General features: G+C 48.7%; 1 protein-coding gene across 3 annotated transcripts in view; it reads left to right on the top strand.

The window, feature by feature from the left end:
• The window catches only part of LOC119374535 (regulator of G-protein signaling 7), a 92034-nt gene that overhangs the window by 23807 nt on the left and 49173 nt on the right, over positions 1 to 19054 (top strand). The gene's annotated exons all lie outside the window — the stretch shown is intronic.

Below are 19054 nucleotides of genomic sequence, written 5' to 3'. Positions count from 1 at the left end.
GCGCAAACAGCGGAATTCTCTTGAAGCGGTTTGTCAGCCCTCGGAATGGTGCGTGCCCACTTCAAGAGCAGTTCTTGGCTAGTCGGTGCACGGAAAAGGGACACTGTTTCCGAACAAGATCTGTAGCCGGAATCATACCCTGGCACGAAGCACCATAGCTGAGTGTTTTTTTTCTTTAAGGTAGACGGCATCTTTGCCAGCACACAGCACTCATGAAACAACAGCACACGCCAACAGTTCACAGCAAACTACACAACTACAAACCGCCGGCCAGTGGAAACGCTGACGGGCTGACGGCGCCCCAGACGGCAGCGCTATGATGTGCCCTAGCGGCGATCACGCGAAATAGGACCACCCTCTCCTATGGCTGGCCGCCGCGCTCAGCACACCTCCCCTTCTAGCCGCCGTGCTCCCTATTGGGCTGCAGAAATTAGGTGCCTTTTTCCTTTTCCTTTCGAATCACTACACACACACACACAGCAGTATGCATGGATTTGCCTAACCTTCGTGCTTGCGGCTTCGAACGCACTTGTGGCTTTGTTTATTGTTGCGTTTTTGGCTTCTGTTTCGGATTAAAAAAAAAAAAAGGATCGTTGTGAACCTCGTGAACTGTTTTGAATTGGTCTGCTGAACTTTCGCTGGACTTCGTCTTGCGAGAAAGCACGCCACACGGAGCCGAAATAACAAAGCTTAGGCAAATCCATGTATCATTCTCATGCATGGCTGAAGCGCCATGCATTGCAGCTCCCATAGACAATAGCGCTGCGACAGCTACTACGCAAGCGCATTTTGTTTAATCATTGAATGGAAATATTGGCAATGGCCCTCGTCGACTATTCACGCTATAGAATTACACGTTATGGAATTAATTGCTCGCCTATGCACAAAAATCACCGCCCAAAATCACCGCCCAAGCGCTCCGTACGAATGGTTTACCAACGAAGCTGAAATGTGCGGCGCCGGCGTTTATCCCTTGGTTGATCCCAAGCTTCAATAAAGTACAGTGTAATCTCGTTGATACGATTCTGCATAATACGTTTCTCGGTCTAATATGCGTTGTTCTCTTGATTTTCGGCCAACGTTTCTTGGAACTAATGCATTTTCATTCGTTTAATACAATCACATTTGTGCCCAGAATTGGATAATACGACCGCGAAAGTGGATCTCAGTCGAATATACATCTAGAATTTCTACGTTTATTCTTCGGCATATCTATAGCTCGAACCGCGTTCGAACTAGCCACGATCTGCACGTTGCACAGCCGCTGAGGCCGCAGCAGCGTCCGTTTCGCGGCGAAAATATCGCTGCGAGCGACGCACTCGAACTCTTGGACGCACGTCGTAGCGAATGCGAAGCTGGATGTGCAGACTGCAGCTTGCTTTTTATTTTTTTTGTGGAATATGCTCCGAGACGTTGAAAATGCTGCGCAAATTGACGGGCTACTTCAATGTGGCTCAATAAAAGTGAGTTGCTGGCGGAGTATGCATATTTTCCTTCTATTTGAACCTCTTTGGTTGATTTTTCCGTAATGCGTTTTATGTTCCGGTTCCAGAGAAAAACGTACCGACGAGATTCCACTGTACAAAGTGCCTTCGAGAATGCCCTTCGTCCTAGTCGGTGCACGCTTGACGCGTTTTTCCACGGTGCTTACGACGGTTTGCTTCGCGCAAGCCGGCGCGTTTTCACAAAGCCGACGGTTTTCCATCGGTCTCGTCTCGTATACGTTGCATTCAGCGACGAGGTGCGAAGACTGCGCCACCACTGTGCACGTTTGAAGAGTGTCTTGAGGGCGCATTACATTCAAACTCTCGAAGACACGCTTACTCTCACACGTTTTTACGGACTGATCATTCCACTGAAGTTGGTGCTGTGTCATTTCTAGCCCAAGAAACTCGGAGGACGCCTCGCCTTCGAGAGTAGAACGCGATGTAGCCGGGCCTTCTCAACCTGGCTTCCCGGTTGGCACCACAGCCGTGCCTCGAGGAAAGGAACGCCGGTGCGCCTATAAATCGGCCCTTTCAAACTGCCAAGCACGGGTGGGAATTGTGCCCACATAATTATTCCCTTTGCGAATACGGGTCCGTAAGCAAGGGCGTCCGCAGAACTTTTTGCAGGGGGGTGCATTCAGCACTGGCAGCCTTTCTTTCACTGCCGTGACATGACATGCAAGATTAGCGAGTAGTTTGTAACGCGCGAAATTGAATGGCAAACCTGAAGGCCAGGACCTGAGTATGCTAATCAAGCTGTGTAGCTAATCGCGACTGCATAGAAAAATATTATCCGCAATTCCAGGGGGGGGCAGCCCCCCCCCCCCCTTGCACCCCCCTCCGGACGCCCATGTCCGTAATACAACACGCGCATCTGTTAAAGTGTGAACTGAGACAAGACACAAAAGGAACGAAAACGACAGGACAAACCTTCCTTTTTGTGCCTTGTCTCGGTGCGCTGCTTCACACGTTAGCATGAACTGTCGCCAACTCGCCCAGGCGGCCCAGCTGCCAACTTTTGTGATAGTTCATTATGCCCGTGTACTTTGTAATCGACGGAAACCCAACCACTCGTTGTGCTGCAGTGCACGTGTTTTGTGTGATTCGACGCTTCGCAGTATTACGCTTGTTAATCACCCTCCTCGCTCTATACGTAACATTCATTTCGAGTTTCCGAAGCTGTTTCGAGCACGGGCGTGGCCACGCAAAAGTCCCGGGTTAACTTCCCTATCGAGCCGAGTATATTTTTATTATTTTTTTATTTGCATCCATCTCGAATTTTCTCTCACGGACAACGCCGATATTTCACTCACAACCAACGACGGCGACACCGCAATTTCTGCGAAACGAGCTCTTTAACGCTGTCGATTCATTTATCCCCAGAACATCTACTGACTGGAGCCTCCTTGTGGGATCTGTGGCCACCGATCATCATCATCATGTTTTGTTCTGCACTAGCTTACATTGTGTAACGATGCATATACCCGTTCTCTTTGTACGTGCTCTTTTTTTATTATTTGCTAACATTTTGTACCAGTAATAAGTAAATAAAAATCAAATAAGTTGTTCGAACAAGCCGGCGCGCACTATTTCGTATTCGTAATGCTTGCGCATTTCTGTCGCGTTTAGCGCCAAATAGATGCTGATCTTTCTTCTATTTTTTTTCTCACACATCCGTTACATTGCCGCAGAGCGTACTATCGTTAACGTTGTTTGCTATGTTCAGTAACAGGCTTCGTTCAAATGCAGTGCACATCTTTAAAGTAACGCTGCCCCGTTTACGCTTCTGATCCCAACGTTCGTTTTGCGCCTTCACCCTTTCAGACGTGACGTATGCATTAGTACTCGTAAATGCCTCAAATTTACCCATTATTTCGATGCACTGGACATTTTATTGCAACGGAAATAATGTCGCAATATGTCGATTTATGTGTTCTATAGTGACTAATCTTAACTGAGTTGCAGTTAGCTACCAATTTGTCCGGAAGTCATTCATGCTCCTGTTCTTGCATAAACAAAATAAAATCTCAGGCTATAAATATGACGCAATTTCGTTTATGTTCACTTCTAACGAAGGAAAGTTGTGTTTTTCACGTGGCTCGCGGTAAGCGGCACATCGAACCTGACAGTGCCTTCGGCAAAGTGTCCGTGCCACTAAACTATCATCATCATGAACGGGTATGTGCCACAGCGTTTGGGCAGATCCCACTATACTCGCCGCTACGGCGTGGCCTGTAATAACCCCGAGAACGACTGCATACCGAGAGAGAGAGAAAGAAACATAGAGACAGAAAGAAAGGTATAAAGAAAGATAAAAATTCTTGCCGAAAAAATTCTTCAGGAGGCGGGATTCGAACCCGCGGTACCCTCGATCCGAAGGCGAGCGTCCTAACCACTCGATCGGCTATCCAGGCACGCATAGCATAGCCTTGTGTAGTATTGTGTAGCGAGGGTGCAGTTTGCACAAAGCCTGGCTGCGCCCGATCATGTCCAGGGATCCACGGGGCGTCTTAAGAAAGCTCGCACCCCCGATGAGGAAGCCGCGCATCTCGAGGCTAGGCATGCCGGTCGACGGGCCCATGCGTCGCTGTGACAACCTTTGCGCGACTTAGTGCAAACTGCTCGAATTTTACTCCGAAGGCTCAATTCATAAAATATCACACCATCTCCCGCTAAAGGGGACCATGACGCGATGCGAAGCAGTGTTTCGGTATGTAGAGCCCGCGTTTCAGAGGGGGAGTGGTGAGGGGGGAAAGGGGAGAGGGGAAGTTGAGAGGAGGAGGGGAAAGAGGAGGGAGAGAGGGAAGGGGAGAGCGGGAGGGAGAGGGGGAGATGGGAAGTGGAGAGGGGGAGATGGTTCGCGCATGCCCAGTAAGGGTGGTCACGCCGCACACCACCACCGGATTGAACTCCGCTATAAGATGCTTCACATCTAAAAAGCTCAGCGTATCTTGCTCTTTCGTAGCCGCTAGTCGACACAACTAGCAAAAACAAGCTGTATAGTCAAACGTGTACAAAGCGTCTCAAAGGGTTAACGAGCTGTAACGCAGGCTTCGCCGCTACACTTGTCGACCATGCAGTGAGAGCACGCTCTACAGGCAGGCGGTGGTTCGTTTCTTTGCAGCTATGCACAGGATTCGGCGTTAGGTCTCTGTCGCGCAGAGGCATGCTCACTGAGGATTACAGCAGGAGGAGGATAGCGTATCCCTCCCCCTCTATGTGGCGGGGGTAGGCACAGATCTGGTGTTGAGGCTTTTCTTATTCTGAGAACAGCACATACGCGCTCACTATAATTAAACAAATATATATATCTGGTGTCTTTTAAGTGACACTCAGGCGATTTAAGGCGAAGGTTAATGGGCATCCATTGAAGTGTATTCGGTGGCATTGTTTTTTGAAGTCTCTTGTTGGCGACACCACTTGTTCTGCATGCTACGATGGCATGCTAGAGCTAACGGGGCAAGCCTTGGGGCCCATTAATGCACATACGCAGGTTCACAGATGAATCTATCTTTCTATTCAACTGATTTCGGTCAAAGACGCTTATTCTTTATCGTCTCGGCTTCGCGCTTTCGCGAAAACGAATTGAGCCGCGCACCTCGCGTGCCTTTAGCCACGCTTTTATTAGACACTTTTAGTGGCGGGACCCCCAAGGGGATTGCGTAGGCAAGCCCCTTGGGGGTCCCGCCCTTTGTGGGCCCTTTTGTTTGCGGCTGTCTAACAAAAGAAAGCGGGGAGATGTACAATAGGACGCAAGAACGCGCGAACCCGACAACTACGGGTCCCCGGCACTAAAGCCCTTTATTACTTCGCTTTCTTTTTCTTTTTTTTTTATTTTTGACCAATCGTGTTGATGCCAACTACGCCGTATTTTTGAACTGAGGAGACATAAGGCTTTCGCCTTAATAAAGGTTACTGGAATTTTACGTGCCGAAATCACGATACGCATCATGAAGGTCTTTAACTCCCGAGGTTCTTTAACGTACACCTACGGGGGTCGTCCATAAAGTTCGCATTGTCAGTGTTATGTATTTACAAGAAGCGTACACGAGAGGCATCGAAACGAGTGCGCGTCTACCTAGTTTTGGCATAATGTAAAGCTTGTTTTCTATGTAATACCGCGTAAGACCGCTAGGGAACTAAAAAAAAATGGCAACTCCCATCGGAAAAGTCCGGCTCACTCAGCCGACGCATGCAGCCTCCTTAGGCTATGAAATGTTGCCTCACCCGCCATATTCACCGGAGCTCACACCAAGTGACTTCTTCCTCTTCGCTCGCATGAACAGCACATTGCGCGGGAAACATTTTCGGGACGACGAAGAAGTCATCGCTCGTCTTGCTCTTCCTAATTAAACTCTCAAAACGAAGAGTTCTGTTGCAATGGCCTGTGGCAGCTCATGCATCGCCGGCAGAAGTGCGCGACTTTGGGAGGAGATTAGGCGGAGAGAGAATTAACTTCCATCCAAATTTCGTTTCTTGGTCTCTCTTTCTCCGTGCCAGGAACACGAACTTTATGAATATGAATGCGACTCGTAAATCTAAGCACGCGGGTGTTCTTTGCATTTCGGGAGTTGAACCCCCACCCTCAAGCTTAGCAGCGCGACACCTTACCTGCCAATCAACCGCGGCGGATCCGCGTTCCTTATAGTGAAGATAGTTTGACCTTAATATAAAGTTTTAATACTTGGGTTCGGAAACTGTTCTTTCCTTTTTTTTTTCTTTCGCGCGTCTCTCTGTCCTTGCACACCGTTTGCATATTTTTGTTTTATTTATCAGTCCACTACAGAGCCCACGTGGGACATTGTGTAATGGGGGTAGTACAGTAAATACACACATAAAGATAAAAATACAATACATACCACCTTAACAAAGTAATACATCGATTAGTGCAGAAGATGCAAATCAACACACGAACGTAACAAAATATACTATAAAAGCAAGGTATAGTGTTTCCCTAAAATATCTCTTGTCTTTTTTACGATAATTTAGTTTGTTTTGTTCATTTAATCTTTAAGAATTATTCGTATAGAGCAACAGCCGTGTATATAGCCCATTTCAATCGTGTTTCAGGCGTCGCATTTGAGTTTCCATTTCCCGTCGTGGCAGCCGACAGCAGCTTTTAGCCCGGGTCACCTCCCGGAATCCTCCCATCCTTCTGGTCGACAAAATATAAAGAAAAACTCGCAGGGTCCCTTACAGCATTCGCCTAAGACGACTCGAAGGCGAAAGCCAACTTATTTTTATTCACAGTCCATGCATTGATCCTCTCCCCCCCCCAAAGCTTTCTCCACCTAACGTGGTTTTGCACTGCCTCCGGGATCGGAGGCGCCGCAAGGTTTCTCACCAGGTTTTTCACAGCCTCCGCGATCGGCCTATACTTCACCAAGCGACGATGTCGTGTGGTGATGTCATCTGACGTGATAGTGACGTCATCTTTACGTCACAAATCGTGGACATATGAGGCGTCGTGGTGACGTCATCACGTGATGATGATTTTTTGGCGTCACTCGTGTTGATGCCGACGCCGTCGACGGTTACTTTTCGCGTTCGACGAGGCACCTAAAGCTTTCGCCTTAAAAACAAAAAAAGAAACTAAATATAAATGATGTGACGCTGCGCTGTTGATTCTTCAGAGCCTCTGATGGCGCCCAGGTACGCGCACTGGCCGCAAGAGCAGAACGGGGCTCGGTTGTAGTTGTATTCTTTGGGCGAGCAGGAAGGCGCACGCACTTCTTCCAATCGTCGAAGTGTAGCAGGGGAACCTTGTCCCGTTATGGGGGAAGCTGTCAGGTAGTATATCACACTGTATAAGTGAAAGACGCACATTCGTGATAAAAAAAAACAGAAACTGTGAGGAACTCGCTAAACTAACCTGTCGGTGGAACCTCGGGAACAAAACTTGCGGAACGGTGGAGGGAGATTGGTGGAGGAGTGTGCGATGTTGGCGTCTCTGTTGTGCGTGATAGGGGGAGCCATGAGTGATGATCGAGGTAACGGCGGTTGATCGCGATAAAATGTGTTCCTGCGCGCGCCAACACGGTACGAGGCCGCGTCGTCGTCTCTGATATCTTGGTGTGTTTGTCCTTTCTTATAGTTTCATTGCTCGAGTGCCGTGCAAGAAGCCACGACAGTACGAGCTGCACAAAAGATACCCCCCTCTTCCCGTTTTCTGCGTCTATTCCGTGCGACGTCATTTTTCTTTCCGAGGTGCGTCTTTCGCGGAGCTGTTTTGCTTTGTCGTGCAGCGACGCGTCTAGCTGCTTGTTTTTATTTTATTTTTTGCTTAGGTTCATTTTCTTGCCGTCTGCTCCGTTCTACTTCGTGTCAGTATGGCAGGGGCAGCTTATCTACGAATATTGTGCTGTCAATAATGTCGCTTGTTTTCGTCTTCATTCCTGGCCTGTATGCCTAGCTCTCTGACTTTCCAGCCTCGTCATACTGTGCGCGCTGTTTACTAAGAGGTTTTTCTCAAGAATTGTTTGTGCCAGTTGTATGTACCAGTTTAGTGAAAATAACAAAATGTAAGAAAAAGGATCAACTATAACTTCGGCAAGCGCGTTTTAATTGCCATGGATTGGCAGCGTTCGCAGGCATGTTACCGTGCATGGGCGTGTGTACACTCGCTGCTGATTTGAACACTTCCGATATCCGTGATAACTTTTGTCGAGTCGAGATTGGGCGAAAGCACACGCGTTGGCGGTGCTCTCGGTGTATCGAGATCAATAACGCATCCACCTTAGCTCGCTTAACGATGCAGGGGGTATGATCTGAGGTCGGGGTTCTCTTTGGTGAAGCAGAAGTCCGTGGTATGTCCGTGTCACTGGGGCGCACGTAACCCACGAGCCGCTTCGCCCTTCTCAGTATTTTGCCATGGTGTGCCCGTGTCACTGGGGCGCGACCCACGAGCCGCTTCGCGCTTCTCAGTCTGGCAACAGACTTCTGCGACACCAAACAGAACCCTGCCCTGAGGTAGCCTAAATGGCCTAAAGCCCCTCCATCGCGTCTAGTGCCGCCGGCGGAAATGCATGGAGGGGCTTTAAGGTAGCCACCCTACCTGAGGTCATCAAGGTCGCCATATTGTACAACAGGCTCGCATGCGCGATGCATGAAAAATCTGCGCGTTTATCTTGATCCGCCTAATCTCCGGCAGCGCACTGGAAACGACGTATAGGACGACAATTATTGTTCACGCTGCGTCATACGTGGTTCCTAACACACCACAGAGTATGAAACTCTATGTAACACACGTCCCAGGCGAGAGGTCCATTCGTTTCACCTGCACTTCGTGAACCGGTTCACGGTGGCGCTGCACTCCGGCATTCGTTTCACGAGTTCAACATGGCGGTGTCGGCACCGCGGTATTCGTTTCGAAAAAGTGCAGCCGTCGTGCAAGGATAGTTCACGAATTCCCTGCACTTACTCATGAAGTAGTGCCGAGTCCGTGCAGCACAAAATGGCGGAACCGCAGCAGACGACGCAGCCGACTGCATTCGTGGCTATTTCAACGGCGTCCAACAAATACGTCAGCGAACGTTTTCCGGTACTTTGAAATGCCAGGCAGCGTAAGCGGCGGCGACTTTTACGAATCACAACCTCCACAATTCGCGAGACAACCGACCGTAGCAGAGGGTTTGCTCGACATCTGCACTCTCGTATTCGTTTCGGCATCTCGTTGCTGCTGCACTTTCTGAAACGTTCCCTGCACGACGACGGAACTCAGACGTCACCACCATGAACCAGTTCAGGTAGTGCAGGGTGAATCGAATGGACCTGACATCTAGTTCCAGCCACGGATCACAAAGGTCAATTTTAGTAACCGGAATTACGACACAGCGGCCATGTTTTGATAGTCCGCGCGCTAAATTTTTCGTCCGTCGCGTTGTCTACTTCTGTTTCCGTCTTTGCCATTTGCAGACGACACTCTCAATCCCGACGCCATCGGCCGCGAGGCCAGCATTGTCGACAGAACGAAAAAAGACCGAGAAAATAAAGGAGAAGCGAGGATTTTATTTTTTAAGTGATGTATATATAAGGAAACTGCTCGAAGGAGAAATAAATACAGAAACCTTTTTTTCGAGGGGATGTGCGGGAAAAAAGAAGCACGAAGGACAGCCGCGAGAGCGAGGTCCGCAAACGCAAACAAATCGACGCGCGGTGCCTCCTCGGCTGCTCTTTGAGAAACGCAACACGCTCGACAAAAAAGAAACGGCAGCCCGCCCCCCGTCCACTCTCGTTGTTCTTTTTCAGCGGTGTTCCTCTCGAACAGAAAACGACTCGTTGGAAGCCGCACAGGCGTCCAACTCTTGTGTGTGGTGCGCCATTTTCCGTTGAGTGCATGCATCGTCCTCCACCTCCATACCGACTCCGTGTTTCCCGGCAACTCTGCACGAGCAAGCAAGCGAAAAGGATTTGCGAGTCTGTTTTCGTTATTTCTTTTTTGTTCCTCGGTGGCACGCGTTCTCTCAGCCGCGAAGAAGAAGAAGGGAGTTGAGGGTGCGCGCTGGGCCTGCCTCGAGTTTTGCGGCGCTCAACGTAAACAAGCCAAGCAGCAAAAATGAATAGTGCGGCGTAACGGCGCTACTCCCCGGGCTTCCGAAGAAGACGACGAAGAAGAAGGACAAGCTTGCGTGGAGCAGCAGCTGCTGCTTTCCGTTCTCTCTTCTTCTTCGTGGTCGTCACCGTTCCTTTTCGCGTGCTTCTTCTTCGCCGCGTTGCATGGATGCCGCGCCGTACTTTTTGAGCGAGAACCAAAACCACCATTACGACCTACTTCTTCTCCTTCTTCTTCGTCGTCGTCGTGTGTGCTTCTTGTTTTGTCGTCTGTTCTTATTCCCCGTAGCAGACGACTCTATAGCGAACAGAAGAACGGTAAAGGCGAACGCCGTTCTTCTGCTTCTTCATTTCTAGACTTATTTCTGATCGCCGTTCTTGTTCTCGTTTCTAACAGACGGCTCTAAAGCGAACAGAAGCTGGGACGGTAAAACTAGGCGACGGTCGCGCTGGCAAAAAGGCAAAAAACTACGGAAGAAGAGTGGAGTGGTCGTCTGTCTGTTGGCGTTTTGTCGTCTGCTTCGAAGAGAAAAGAACGTCTGTTCTCGTTCGGTCACACATCTTCTTGTGCGCCTTTCCGTTCGCATTTTGTCCGACTCCTATACAGCTTTGCCGCCTCGTCTACGCCATCTGTATCGCGCGCGCTGTCTGTCCACTTCTCGCTTGCTTGTCACAAGTTTCTCCCGTCTCTCTTCGTATTTTTCCAGAAAAGGACGGCCGAGTAAATGTGACATATAGAGCCATGGTTGGGGCTTTTAGCTTCGGCTCTGTGTCTCTCCACTAGAGGATGCCGTCTCTTGTTCGCCCGCTTTTTCGGCGCCGCGTTCGTATAAATATATATATAAAAGGCCCCGCGTCTCTTTCTGCAACAGATTTCGTTTTTTTTTCTTCGTTTTATACTGTATACTGGTTGTATAGTTTTGGAATGGTGGTTGAAACAAGAGGCGGGATTGTAGGAAAAACGCAGTGACCTACGCGTTCCTCCTCAACAGTCTTACAGTGACAACGTTTTCCTGATATAGTATTGTACGTGACTTTCCTGTGAGATACACTTTGCACAGCCCCGTGGTTTGTATTTGATGCTATAGGCCTGGGCATTACTGGTTGTTACGCTATACTATGCAGCCATAATTCACAACGTGACCATCGTAAACCACTTCTGTTTCCTTGTTCTGCGATACATGTTGTTATCCGTCATAGATAAACGCATGATCAGGCTCAATTACAACATGATCCTCTCTACTTGTTTCTTTCTTTCTTTGTAGCGTTTGGGTGTTTTCGTGTATTCGTTCGCACATTTAGATCTAGCATTTCGCTACTCGAACCACTGACCTCAGTGACTCTATCCAAAACCATCTGCTTTTTTGTGTGTGTGTGCGCGCGCGTGTGTTTTTTTTTAAGTGATATGTCATCTGGCTGCCCCGCCTGACATCTTGAAGTCCATACAACGTTCGTGTTTGCGGGCAAGATGCACACGAGCTGAATGCTCACGTCACTTCGATGTCGTCTGCTTTAAGTGCGTTCTGCCGCTGTCCTCTGCTGCATGACGTCAAATGAATTTCCACTCGGTGTCTTGACTTGTCTTGCGTATAGGTCATCTATCCGCAAATTCATGCGCTGCTAGGAAAGCGCTGCTTCTTCATATGAGTCGACCACAGTTGCTATGGTCCCATACCTACCTACCCCACTTTTAAAGCGAAGATTTTGCAGCAGAGCCGTTATGGTCGAGGTTTGCCGTCTTTCGTTGATAGAAGATTATCATCATCATGAACAGGCACGCGCTCAATCACCGACCAAGCATCCTCTACAGAGGGTTAACAAAGGTGGTAACAGATAGATGGTTAGCTCGCCGTTAGTATGCTAGAGGGTGTATGCGTGGTGGCCGAGCGGCTAAACGCATCGCGCCACGTAGCGAGGGGTCGCAGATGCAAATCCCTGGTCCCACTCGAACCGAAGGTTTATTATTTCTTTATTTTCATCTACCTCGAATTTTGTTTCGCTCACGGACAACGCTGATTTTTTGCTCACGACCAATGACGCCGCCGCCGACACCAACGCTGGAATTCCTGCGAAACGAGCTACTTAACCCTTTCAGACGCCACCTATGAAGAAGTATCTGTAAGGGCGTCAAACTTACACAATATTATTTCAGCTAGGGCACTCGATATTTTATTGCAGCAAGAACAGTGTCATAATACGTTGATTTATGCGTTCATAGTAATTAATCTTAATTAAGTCATTAAATATATATTTATCCTGAAGTCATATTGATGTTCTGTTCTTGCATAAATAGAAACAAATCGCGCGCGTGCTAGAAATAGTGCAATTTCGTTTTTGGTTGGGTTCATTCTGCGCAAAGAAAAATTAGACTTTTCACGTGGCTCGCGCAATGCAGCAAGTCGAACAGGGTATCGCCTCCAGCGAAGCGATCATGTGCGATAGTACACTGCAAAGTGAAGTTAAATGAAGACACAATTGTTACGCAGAAGGCTCAGTTCATCCAACCCTCGATGTATCTTGCTCTTCCTGAGCCACTAGTCGATACAACTAGCAGAAACAAGCGATGTACACAGTTGTGTGCATATAGCGTCTCAAAGGGTTAAAGGGCCCCTCAACAGCCTCTGAAAATACAAAAAAAAAAAAAACGAGTTCGTTTTCTCACCTGGCGTTTATCGTCTTTCTGGCGCACTTCGTGACGCAAGAACAGTGATTTACGTGACGTCATTACAGTATAGATACTCTCGATTGGTCCATATACGTACGCGAAATATCAGTTGTGAATTGTCTCTTGCCCTGCTTTGACATGCAGTGGCCCACTTGTTATTCCTTGTATTGTTGTAACGAAAGTGGAAGATATGGACGCTACTTCATAACGCACTGCATGGTACTCCAAGATGGAGGCTATGATGTCAGTGCAGCATAATCGCGTTGCGGCTCACCTGCTTCAATCTGATAACATCGCGGTGGGAACGTACATGTTCCTCAGTGCATAAATAACGAAAGAACTTGTGTGCGATGTGCTGATACAATGTACGTTGTTAGTGATGCCACGTGGCATCACTTATAACTTCGCGTCCCACCATGCTGGTACTCCAACATGGCGGTTTCAGTGACGTCAGCGCAGGCCCTCTATTGGCCTGGTGTGCGACCGATGGCGGCGCTGCGAACGGCGCCTGTATGACGTCAGAGCGGGGATTCGCGCGCTTTCGTCTGCTACGTAGGCCCAGCGCCGTGTTGAAACCACCGTTGCAGTAAATCTCAACAAAAAAAGCAGTTCAATTAGTTATCTTGCGTATGGTGGCCACTGACGTTGTTCGAACAACCGGGGGTCTGCTTTTAACGATCATTTAGAACTGCAACTCTTTGTTCTTTAGAACTGCGGCCGCTTGTCGCCGCGGCGAGTGCTGCGCAATGGTGAAGTACTGCTCTGTGCCTCAGTGTACTTCGTCCGCTCGTGAAAAAGGAGTTAGCTTTCAAAACTACCCTAAGGACCCAAAGCTGAAGAAGAATTGTGCCTCGCAAGCTCAGAATGGGAAAGCGCTCCACGCCTTCATCGACCGTGTGCAGCAAGCACTTCGCGGACAGTGACTTCTGCTACCCACCGTACGCGCGACTCTAGGTAAGCTTGTGACCGTGTTTAAGCCCCCCGCCAATACTTAAGGCATTTATTGCACGTAGGCTATAAGCATAGGCGACTTACACCAGGTGCGGTGCCGTCCCACAACCTGCCGCGAAGGCCCCTAGACAAAGCCGACGACGCGGCCTCCGAATCCCCTCGAAGGAAAGCGCGCCTCGTGAGCTCAGCTGAGCGGCGCAGGATATCTGAGACTATGGCTGCATTTGTTTGGCGTACATACGTATTTTACTTATGAAGGCAAGCGCGCGCCTAGCGGACTGCTTATCATAATGTCATAAGCGAAACCTGTTGCCGCTGTTTAGTGCACATTCTCTAAAAGTTTTCACCTGAGGCAGTGCAGACGCTTTTTAAAAAGCGGAGCTCTTTAAGCTTTTCGTTAGGCTGCGTGGCCTGAAACTGGACCCAGCTTGCCTTTGCCACGTTAATCTCTGTGGCCCTGTGCGTGGTATAATCAGCGATTATAACTATTTGTTATATTCTAATACTCATGTGACGGCCCTGTGCGGTATTAATAGGAACTACGACGTAATATCGTTCTCACTGAACCAACATTACGGGACAAACTGCGATCATGGGCATCGGCAGGGGGGTGTGCAACAAGGCGGCACTTGCGCACTTGTTTGCAGGACGAAAGCAGCGGCGGTGATGCAATCTCCGTTGACGGCCTCAACCGCGCATTCAAGAACGTGGCCTGCGTCGTACACTGCCTCACCCTCGATGAGGCACCGCTACCTTTCACAAGCTTTATCTACACACTTGTAGATGCTGGAGAAGGGCACGCTTACTGAAATATCGAAAGCACCACCCAAACTAATAAGTATCGTACGGCGGAAACAAGATAACGAGCGAGAACACTCACACATAGTTTCACTTTATAACCAGCAATGCGGCCGGTGGCATCGGCGCACTCGTCGACCATCTGGGGGATTCTTGGCCCTGTCGATTGGGCCGCAACTAAAACAAGTTCAAGATTACACTCGAAAACATTCGTTGCAGGCGTTAGTTGACCGTCGCGAGGCTGTTCGTTCGACAAAGTTCCCGCCGCCTGAAGCAGACGATCCGCATACAGGAGCAGCGGCTGCTGCAGCGCGGTTCAGAGCGGAGCCCCCGCTCTGACGTCACACGCGAGAGGGCGCCACTCCAAGATCTCGAGGCCAATAGACGTTTTCACAGACGGCTCCCTGGGCGCCGCCATAATCCTAACTGGCCTGGGCTAAATAGGCGTGACCCGCCAAAAATGCGCTGCCGAGGCTGTGACGTCAGCCTTTGTACTTTCGTGCCCTATAGCCAGCATGGAGGCGTTTTTTTTTTTCTCTCTCCTGTGGAAATTTCTATAGTGCTGCACTTTTTCACCTGCAGTATATACTAATAATTTTTCACGATGCCTGCCCCTACAATGTAGCGAGTGCAGGAGAAGCGGGAAACGGTGCTGAACTTTGCCACGAAGTCAAATTGAAGAGCTCGGAGCGGGCAGGAGGCGCGCGCTGCACTGCAAAAGTGCAGCCAAATTGAAGATACCTTTTGGCTTGGCTATGTGCTACGCTCTCTCCCATCTTTATAGCTTTTCTTTCCTCTACGCAACACCTGCATGACATCTACAGTCTCGCGCAGCGGCTGTATGAAGGTGCGTCTTGATGTTGATGTATGGTGTGCGCGGTGTGCGATGTTTAAGCGGCACCTGTGCGTTGCCGCGTCCTAACCCTAAAAAAAAAAGCTAAAAATAATTAAAGATAGCATGGATACATGCGTTATCGTGTACCTGCCGTTGTTTATAACAACGCGGGACTCGGGGCATCGTCGGGAGTAGCGGACGACATCCTGAAAAACCGCACGAAAAAAAAAAAAAAAGATGCGTCTTCTGCTTCCGTTGTCAGCGGGAAAAAAATAACAAAATAACAGGGGAATACTTTGATTTTAACACTTCTTTTTATTCTTATTATTAAATTCACCTGACGCACTTGGCTTCCGGTTTCCGTTATTGAAGCCCTCCCCCCCCCCCCCCTTCCTCTTCCCTCTTCGTTTTTCGTCGTCTGCCGGAAGGCGATAACCGTGTTCCGGTTCAGCGCTGTCGTCTGCAAAGCGCTGTCGTCTGCTGCAACGTCGGTTGTTGTCTGCTGCAGCCGCATCGAGCGCCCCCGGGCGTCGGTCATGCCCTGAGCGGTGGTTGTTGCACTTCCCTTTTCTAACGCATTTTCCCCGCTTTCTTTTTATATTATTCAGCTTTGCATTCTTTGTTAGCCGCCATCTTTGTGAAGTTGCCAAAAGTGCTTTGTGCGATTGGCGACATTTTGTTATTTCGGCCAACACTCTCGGGTCATGCACGCGTGGACCCCACCTGCGAAGTAACGAAAAATTAAATTCAACCTTACTTTTTGGTTATTTATTCGTGGATGCGAAAGCATCAAATCGCTCACTGAGCGATCGAAGCAGCCGGCGTGTAGAACTTTTCGCAGGAGAAAGGAAACACCTTCTTTCAGGACTGTGGCACGGGAGGGCAAAGGCTGACGTCACTGTCTCAATAGCGCTCTTTAAAAGGAGGACTGGGGGGATGCCTACACGCCTATTTACCACAGCCCAGAGGGAATTATGGCGGCGCCCAGGGAGCCTTCTGTGAAAAGGTGTATAGGTGACCAACAAAACAGCACCTAAATCCGTCTCTTTCACGATGCCACGGCGCATGTGCCCTTCCCCTGGCGGAAGAGTCGCGAAACGCTCCTTGATCTCGGAGGCTTTCGTGCTGGCAATACCGGTTACCTTATCCCGGCTCCTACAAAAACGGCACAGGGCGGCACAGGAAAATGAAAAAGGCAGATTCCCATTGGCTGCAACGCCACGTCACGTGCGCTACTCGAGAGAGAGCAGAGCAGGGGAAAGGGAACGCTTGCACCTTGTGTTATGCGAGGGGGCATCGACGCCGCACAACGTCATCCACTCTCTCTCTCAAGCCTGCCGTGCTATGCCCGCATTCCCTGTCCACTCTAAGGTCACGAGATTTCTTTAGAAAAATCTAGGGAGTCCACGAAAGCTTTGTGGACGGTTTCGAGGTTGCGATAATAGCAGCGGACATTCGACTCCAAAAAACTTGTGGTCATTTGTCACTCCACTACACTGAAAAGGGAAAGTGCGTTTCGATGTTGTTTCGGTGTACAGATGGTCTCCTTCTAAGTTTTCAGATAATAAGGCGCCCTGTAGTAATTCAAGAACAACTCTCAATCGTTTCTGCAGCTTAGGTCAATATTTACTTGAAAGTTACCGAAGCTACCAGGTCACCCTAGGGTGGCTTGTAAACATGCCTCCGCCCACCCCCTTTTCTGCGCGCTCCCCTTCCTCCGCTTCCTGGTTTATATGCAACAGGTAAACAGGGAAGTGCACCTGTATGAAGCAGACATAAAGCGGGCATCTCTTATGCATTCGCCCAAGACGACTCAGAAAGCCACCTTCTCAGTCGACGTATTGATCCTTCCGGTAGCTTTCTGCACCTAACGTGGTTTTGCGCTGCCTATCCATCCAGGATTGTAGGCATTGCAAGCTTCCTGACCTCACCTGGCTTTGCACTGCCTCCAGGATTGGCCAACCTAGGCGACTAAGTTTTATGCGATTACATCATATGACGTCACGGTGTGTGACGCCATAGTGATGTCATATGATGTCACGAGATTTGGCAATCTGTGACGTCATGGTGGTGTCATATATGGTGACATCATCACGTGGTGATGACTTTTTGCATCACAATTGTGTTGATGCCGCGAGGCACCAATGGTTGATTTTCGAGTGTGATTAGGTATCTAAGGGTTTTGCCTTAAAGAACTCTAGGATAAAAACCGTTTGTTCAAATGTGGCGATGTCACATTACATATTCGACTCCACTTCTCTTTTTTTATTTGAATGTAAATAATTGTAAAAACAGAACTGGTTGCAGTTCCAGTTGGAACCCAACTGGAACCACTTGCTTCCGGTTGGGCTGGCTATACGTTCCAACTCGAGCCACTTGCTTTCAGTTCAACTGGTCACAGTTCCAGTTGATGGCCAGTTGGCTTGTAAATGGGACCACCAGCTGCTTCCCAGTTGTTCTGTAACTGGGACCAGTTGACCCTAGCTAATACCAGTCGAAACCAGTTCGATTCCCGGTTACACATTTTCACCTGGGTGATTTTGTCTCGCAACAAAATATATAGTCACCTGGCTTGCTTGCGCTTCCTTTCTTTGAAGCTATTTTTTCAGTCATGAATGCAATATCATGCTTACAGCGCAAACACCATTCGTGACCTGCAAGAACAGGGCGCGTGTCGTTAAAATAATGAGACACGCCAGATATATGACAGTTATTGAATTTTGGGACAACAAGATGCCATGAAGGGCGCGAGCTGTTTTTACCGTGTGTACGCCATGAAAACAGATGCACCTTTGGAGGATTCTTTTTGTCTGACAATAGTAAATGTGATCTGCATTCTAAAAAGCAAGGTCACGTTTGGGGCGTCTTTCTGCCACACAACAATAATTGTCGCCTATCCCACGTGCCCTTGTCTTAATTATCACTGCGCACCCGGGACATATCAATAACGAACTGCCTGCATGCTAGGGGCATGATATATAGCATTCTTGACACGAAAGTACAGGCAAGCGCACATTTTTCAAGAACGAAAACACAAGTTGGTTGGTTGACGATTATTGTTGCTTGGCAGGCAGACACCCCATGTACACCCTTCTTTCTTAAAGTGTAATAATATGGAGTTTATTTGGGGCATATTGCCGCCCAACACCGGTAATCATCTACTGTATTGCGTGCCTTACCTTGCTTTATCACTGTGCACCTGGTACATTTCTGTCACGAACCGTGCTCACTCTATGGGTGTGACATGATATTCTTGATAGGAAAGCAGCAAACGCCGAATTTTTGAGAATGTAAACTGAAGCAGGCAACACTATGCATGCCGATTATTGTTGTAGGACAAGAAGACTCCTCAAAGGATGCAAACCATTACTGGAATATGGCTGCTGGTAATCGAACCCATGGCCCAGATATATATATGTATCGTTCAGTGGCCTTATGTTGTACCGTATTTTCTCGCATATAACCCTCCCCTGCATATAATCCTCACCCCTAACTTTAACTCTAAAAAAAAGAAAAATATATACGCGTATAACCCCTGCACATGACTCACAGCCGCACTTTTTAAGCACATTTTTCCATTTTCTTGGTGCGGGTTATATGCGAGAAAATACAGTAGCTACTGAGCTAGGACTGCAGATTGGCGATTAATCCTACATGCCAGAGGTTCTTGAATGTGCATTCAAAGGGCATCTTCACGTATTTTCTTTCAGAAGACATCTGTGAATTGGACACAATTTTTTGCTCAGCAGCGGAGCAAAATCACCCCGA

This window comes from Rhipicephalus sanguineus, chromosome 11 (assembly GCF_013339695.2).
Source record: "Rhipicephalus sanguineus isolate Rsan-2018 chromosome 11, BIME_Rsan_1.4, whole genome shotgun sequence".
Taxonomy (NCBI): Eukaryota; Metazoa; Arthropoda; class Arachnida; order Ixodida; family Ixodidae; genus Rhipicephalus; species Rhipicephalus sanguineus.
Note: the sequence above shows the minus strand (reverse complement) of the source record. Positions and strands in the feature narration are given on the sequence as shown.